This window comes from Lathyrus oleraceus, chromosome 1 (assembly GCF_024323335.1).
Source record: "Lathyrus oleraceus cultivar Zhongwan6 chromosome 1, CAAS_Psat_ZW6_1.0, whole genome shotgun sequence".
Classification (NCBI taxonomy): domain Eukaryota; kingdom Viridiplantae; phylum Streptophyta; class Magnoliopsida; order Fabales; family Fabaceae; genus Lathyrus; species Lathyrus oleraceus.
This window is the reverse complement of record NC_066579.1, coordinates 217,455,680-217,462,754: the sequence shown is the minus strand read 5'-3', so window position 1 is coordinate 217,462,754 and position 7,075 is coordinate 217,455,680.

The window sequence follows — 7,075 nt, the reverse complement described above, 5'->3', positions numbered from 1 at the left end:
AGGATCTTCCGAGTGACTGAGTGTGCCGATAACCAGAAGGTCAGGTTCGGTACGCATATGCTATCAGAGGAAGCAGATGATTGGTGGGTTGCTAACCGCACTGAGTTGGAAGCTGCTGGGAGTGCTGAGATCACTTGGGCGGTGTTCAGAGAGAGATTCCTGAGGAAGTACTTTCCAGAGGATGTCAGAGGAAAGAAAGAGATAGAGTTCTTAGAATTGAAGCAGGGCAACCGGTCTGTTACTGAGTATGCTGCTAAGTTCACAGAACTGTCGAAGTATTACACTCCCTATGATGAGGCTACTGGGGAATTTTCAAAATGTGTGAAGTTTGAGAACGGGTTACGTCCCGAGATCAAGCAGGCTATTGGGTATCAGCGGATTAGAGTGTTTTCTGACTTGGTTGACTGCTGCAGGATTTTTGAACAGGATACCAAGGCCAGAGCGGAGAGCTATCAGCAGAGGGTTGATAGGAAAGGCAAGAATCAGAATGATCGTGGGAAGCCGTATGCCGCTGGCAAAGGTTTCCAGAGACAGAGTGGGATGAGGAGACCTAGTGGGGGAGACTCCAGTGCCCCTGCTAAGTGTTATAGATGTGGTCAGGCTGGACATCGTATCCATGAGTGTACCAGTACTGAGAAGAAGTGTTTTAAGTGTGGCAAAGGTGGTCACTTGGCTGCAGAGTGCCGGTTGAAGACTATGACTTGTTTCAACTGTGGAGAGGTGGGTCATATCAGCCCACAGTGTCCTAAGCCGAAGAAAGAGAACCAGTCGGGAGGCAAGGTCTTTGCTTTATCGGGTTCTGAGACTTCTGCAGATGATCGTTTGATCCGAGGTACGTGTTATATTAATGGCTTTCCTCTTGTAGCTATTATTGACACAGGCGCGACTCATTCCTTTATATCCTTGGATTGTGCTGTGAAACTTAAATTAGAGATATCTGAGATGCATGGGAGTATGGTGATTGATACTCCTGCGAAGGGTTCAGTGACTACTACTTCAGTTTGTTTAAATTGCCCTTTGAGTATTTTTGGTAGAGACTTTGGAATGGACCTCGTGTGTCTTCCACTAGTGCAGATTGATGTTATCCTGGGTATGAACTGGTTGGTGTTTAACCGAGTTTATATCAACTGTTTTGATAAGACTGTAATCTTTCCCGAGATTGAGGAAGGAAAGAGTTTGTTTCTATCGGCAAGGCAGGTGAATGAGGCAGTAGCAGATGGGGCAGAGTTGTTTATGTTGTTAGCAACTTTGGAGGCTAAAGATAAACTGGCGATTTGCGATCTAGCCGTGGTGTGTGATTTTCCTGATGTGTTTCCTGAAGAAGTGCATGAATTACCGCCAGAGCGTGAAGTTGAGTTCTCGATTGATTTGGTACCTGGTACTAGGCCGATGTCGATGGCTCCGTACCGTATGTCTGCTGTTGAGTTAACTGAATTGAAAAGTCAGTTGGAAGATCTGTTGGATAAGAAATTTATTCGTCCGAGTGTGTCACCGTGGGGTGCACCAGTGTTATTGGTTAAGAAGAAAGAAGGTACTATGAGGTTGTGTGTGGACTACAGGCAACTGAATAAAGTGACGATCAAGAATCGATATCCTTTGTCGAGGATTGATGATTTGATGGATCAGTTGGTTGGTGCGAGTGTGTTCAGCAAAATAGATTTGAGATCAGGGTATCAGCAGATACGTGTGAAAACTGAGGATATTCAGAAGACTGCTTTCAGAACAAGGTATGGACATTATGAGTATTCTGTAATGCCTTTTGGTGTGACTAATGCGCCTGGGGTATTTATGGAGTATATGAATAGGATTTTCCATCCGTACCTAGACAAGTTTGTTGTGGTGTTTATTGACGATATTTTGGTGTATTCGAAATCTGAAGAAGAGCATGCTGAACATTTGAGAGTGGTTTTAGGAGTTCTACGAGAAAAGAAGTTATTTGCTAAACTGTCTAAGTGTGAATTTTGGTTAGAAGAGGTTAGTTTTCTTGGTCATGTGGTTTCAAGAGGTGGTATTGCTGTTGATCCTTCTAAGATAGAAGCGGTATCTAAGTGGGAAGCTCCGAAGTCAGTTTCTGAGATAAGGAGTTTTCTTGGACTTACAGGTTATTATAGGAAATTCATTGAGGGATTTTCTAAGTTGGCGTTACCGTTAACGATGTTGACTAGAAAGGGCCAAGCATTTGTTTTGGACTCAAAATGTGAAGAAGGTTTCCAAGAGTTAAAGAGAAGGTTAACTACTGCTCCTATTCTGATATTACCAAGTCCATCGGAACCATTTGAGGTTTACTGTGATGCTTCATTGTTGGGTTTGGGTGGTGTTTTGATGCAGAATAAGCAGGTTGTAGCTTATGCTTCGAGACAACTGAAGGTTCATGAGAGGAACTATCCGACACACGATTTAGAGTTGGCAGCTGTGGTATTTGTTCTGAAGTTATGGAGGCATTACTTGTACGGGTCAAGATTTGAGGTTTTCAGTGACCATAAAAGTTTAAAGTATTTGTTTGATCAGAAAGAGCTGAATATGAGACAGAGGAGATGGTTAGAGTTTCTGAAGGATTATGACTTTGGTTTGAATTACCATCCGGGTAAAGCAAACGTAGTGGCTGATGCATTGAGTCGGAAATCATTGCATATGTCTATGTTAATGGTTAAGGAATTGGATTTAATTGAGCAGTTTAGAGACTTGAGTTTGGTGTGTGAGAGTACTCACAATAGTGTTAAATTGGGAATGTTGAAGTTAACGAGTGGTATTCTGGATGAGATTAGAGAGGGTCAGAAATCCGATATGCTTTTGGTTGATAAGTTGACTCTAGTGAATCAAGGTCAAGGTGGTGAATTCAGAGTTGATGAGAATGGTGTTTTGAAATTTGGTAATCGGGTGTGTATTCCGGATGTTACCGAACTTAAGAAGAGTATTCTTGAGGAAGGACATCGTAGTGGCCTGAGTATTCATCCTGGGGCTACGAAGATGTATCATGATTTGAAAAAGTTATTTTGGTGGCCGGGAATGAAAAGAGAAATTGCGAGTTTTGTTTATTCTTGTTTGACTTGTCAGAAGTCAAAGATTGAGCATCAGAAGCCGTCTGGTCTAATGCAACCGTTGGCTATTCCAGAGTGGAAGTGGGATAGTATCAGTATGGATTTTGTTTCTGGTTTACCGAGGACAATTAAGAATTTTGAAGCTATTTGGGTGATTGTTGACAGATTGACAAAATCGGCTCATTTCATTCCGATCAGATTGGATTATCCGTTAGAGAGATTAGCTGAGTTGTATATTGAGAAAATTGTAAGTTTGCATGGTATTCCGTCGAGTATTGTTTCAGACAGAGATCCTAGATTTACATCGAAGTTCTGGGAAGGTTTGCAGAGGGCTTTGGGAACTAAGCTGAGATTGAGTTCTGCATATCATCCGCAGACTGATGGTCAGACTGAGAGGACGATTCAGTCACTGGAGGATCTTTTGAGGGCTTGTGTTTTGGAGAAGGGAGGTGCTTGGGATTGTTATTTACCTTTGATTGAGTTTACCTACAACAATAGTTTTCATTCGAGCATTGGTATGGCACCGTTTGAAGCTTTGTATGGTAGGAGATGTCGGACACCTTTGTGTTGGTATGAGTCCGGTGAGAGTGATGTGGTTGGACCGGAGATTGTTAAACAAACTACGGAGAAGATTAAGATGATTCAGGAGAAGATGAGGATTGCTCAGAGTCGTCAGAAGAGTTATCACGACAAGAGGAGGAAGTCACTTGAGTTCCAAGAGGGAGATCATGTGTTTCTTCGTGTTACTCCGATAACTGGGGTTGGTCGAGCTTTGAAGTCGAAGAAGTTGACACCTCGATTTATTGGTCCTTATCAGATTTTGGAGAGGATAGGGGAGGTAGCCTATCGTGTCGCTTTACCGCCGTCACTTGCGAATTTGCATGAGGTTTTTCACGTGTCTCAGTTGAGGAGGTACATTCCTGATCCGTCGCATGTGGTCCAAGTAGATGATGTACAGGTGAGAGATAACCTGACTGTTGAAACATCACCTATGAGGATCGAGGATCGAGAGTTGAAGCAGTTGCAGGGTAAAGAGATTGCTTTGGTAAAGGTAGCTTGGGGAGGACCAGCAGGTGGCAATGTGACTTGGGAACTTGAGAGTCAGATGAAGGAGTCTTATCCTGAGTTATTCGCTTGAGGTATGTTTTCGAGGACGAAAACTCTTTTAGTGGGGGAGAGTTGTAACACCCCGATAAAATATGATAATTATTTAATTTAAGTTAATAGTATATTTATTAATTTAATTAAATAATTGGAATATTATTGGATTATTATTATTGGAATAATAAAGTTGGAATATATATAAAGGTCCCATTTGGTAAAAAGGGTTTTCACGTGAAAGCAGAGAACACGTAACATTGAGAGAAAGAGAAGAAACTGAAAAAGGGAGAAGAAGAGGCTAGGGCTCAGGAGGAGAATTCTCGATTGTTGAAGGTCAAAGAATCAATTGTCGGATTAAATCAGGTAAGGGGGGTTTATCGTCGTTTAATGGGTATTATGGGTTAACATGTAATGGGTAGTAATAAGCCATTGAATTGACCCTAATTTGGATGATGAATGTTGCATATTGTGATGACCAAATTACGTTAAAAACTGTGAATGAACCTATAATTGGATGAGTTGTAAATTTCTGGACGTGTAGCTTTTTACGGAATTGAAATCGGAGGTCCGGAAGTCCTCCGACGGCGAGAAATGCGGGAAATCTGCATTCTGTTTTCGTGTTAGCGCAGGAACAGCTTTCTGTCCTGCGTTAACCGGTTAACCCGGGGTGTTAACCGGTTAACACTGTTATGAATTATGAGAAATTGCTGTCTGTCTTGCGTTAACCGGTTAACCTAGGGCGTTAACCGGTTAACACTGTTAAAAATTGCCAGAAAGCGTGTTCTGTGTTGCGTTAACCGGTTAACCCAGGGCGTTAACCGGTTAACACTGTTTGGAAAGTGGAAAATTGATATTCAAATATTGTGTACATATTTGATGATTGGCCTATATTGGTGTATGATATAGTAGGGATCATTTCCCGTTGTTTTGAGCTGTATGATATAGTAGGGATCATTTCCCGTTGTTTTGAGCAGTAGGGGTATTAGTAGAGTGTGCTAATACTGTGATTTATTATTTGGCATGATATGAATATGATTCTGTGATAAATATGCTGATGATGTATGATGGTATGCATAATACTGTGAATGTATTTGTTATGTATGCAATTGTGAATGGACTGTTTATGGCTTAGAGTGTGAGCATATGTCCATTGTGGATTGTTGTTGATGGTTGCATGCTAGGTGATTTAGCGTGCATAGTATGGCCTTTATGGTGGTAGCTAATTCCCGTGGTGAGGAATTAGTGAGTGAGTTACTGTGGATTGTTGTTGATGTTTGCATGCTAGGTGATTTAGCGTGCATAACATAGCCCTTGGGGTGGTAGCTAATTCCCATGGTGAGGAATTAGTGAGTGAGTCACTAGGTCTCAAATGAGTGGGACTAGTGAGCTTGGTAGCCGTATCTGGGTTTGATCGGTGAGGTTGAACTATGTGTTCACGAATAGTCGGTATCGCATGCATGGAGTCTCATTGCATAATGTATGTATGGCGTATAATATGAATGGATGTATTCCAATATTATACATGTGTTTTGTGTTGGGTTGAGTATGATTATGATTTTGAGTTGATGTTGCCGTTGCTGAATGTGTGATCTAATTTGGGTGATGAAATGTGTTAAATTACTTAGCATTACATGATATTTTATAATGCTTATTATATCGATTGAGGAACTCACCCTTACAACTATGTTTCAGGTAACGAGCAGTGATTGAGTAGAAGCTAGTGCTTGGAGTCTAGTGTAGTTCCTTAGTGGGTCATGCTCTGGTAGATGTAACATCGGGACGGGATGTTTTACTTTGTTTTCATTTTGGTTGTTGAACAACTTTACATGTAATGTGTTACATGGTTTGCATGATTGATTAGATCTCTATCCGCTGCGAATTGTGCAATGTTTTATTTTGATTAATAAATGAGCATGACAAACTATTTTGGTGAATGGTGTGAAGTGTCAAGTGTGACACCCTTAAATTGCATATCTACTCTGATTTATATTTGTTGTTTTAATTATTATTGGGGTACTTTAGAAGGGTGTTACACCCAGCATATGCATACCAGCAAGAGGGGGTGAAAAAAAGTCTCTGCTCATATGCATATCGGAAGGCCCATACACGTATGAGACCAGCCAAGTTAAGACATCTTGCACATCAGAAGCCTTGCGTGTATGGCTCTAGTTGTGCCATACGCCCTTCATTGGGCCATACGTGTATGAGTCGGTGTGAAAAGAAGCCATACGTGTATAGGAGGAGGCCATACGCGTATGAGTGGCCCATATCTGAAAAAAAAGCCCAAATTTGTCTATTCTAGCCTTAAAAACGTAAATTTTCAAGGATTGAATGATTTTGGAGTACAAAGAACGCATTTTGAAGGATGAATCACTGAAGGATTCATGATGGATTAAGATTTTCATGAACTTTTGTGATTGAAGATATCTTTTCTTCTGCTAATTTGTAATTTCTATACTCTTTTTGATGTTTTCCTTTTTTATTATGAGTAGCTAAGCCCCCCCAATGCTATGGGGTATCCTTGATTCGGATTTATGATACAATTTTAGATTTTGACCTTGTAATGACTTCGATTTTATGATATGTGACTTATTTACAATTTGTGTTAAATGTTTTCTCTTTCGGTAAAATCGAGTATGATTTGTGATTAATATTTAGGTTTGACCGCCATTGTTAATGCTTAATTGTGAACAATTCATAGTAGATATTACATATGCCTAGGGATACCCTGTGGAAACCGAAATATTCTTGATAATAATAATGTTTAATTTCATCAGTAATTCACTATGGACATAGGGATTAATTTGAATGATTAAAGGTCTTCTCACTGAGGTCTTAGGAGTTAACACCCTTAAGAACTGACAATCAACGTTATTGAATTAATTTATTGCAAGGTTAATTTACTGTTGTTGATGAATCCAATCATACACCTTTCC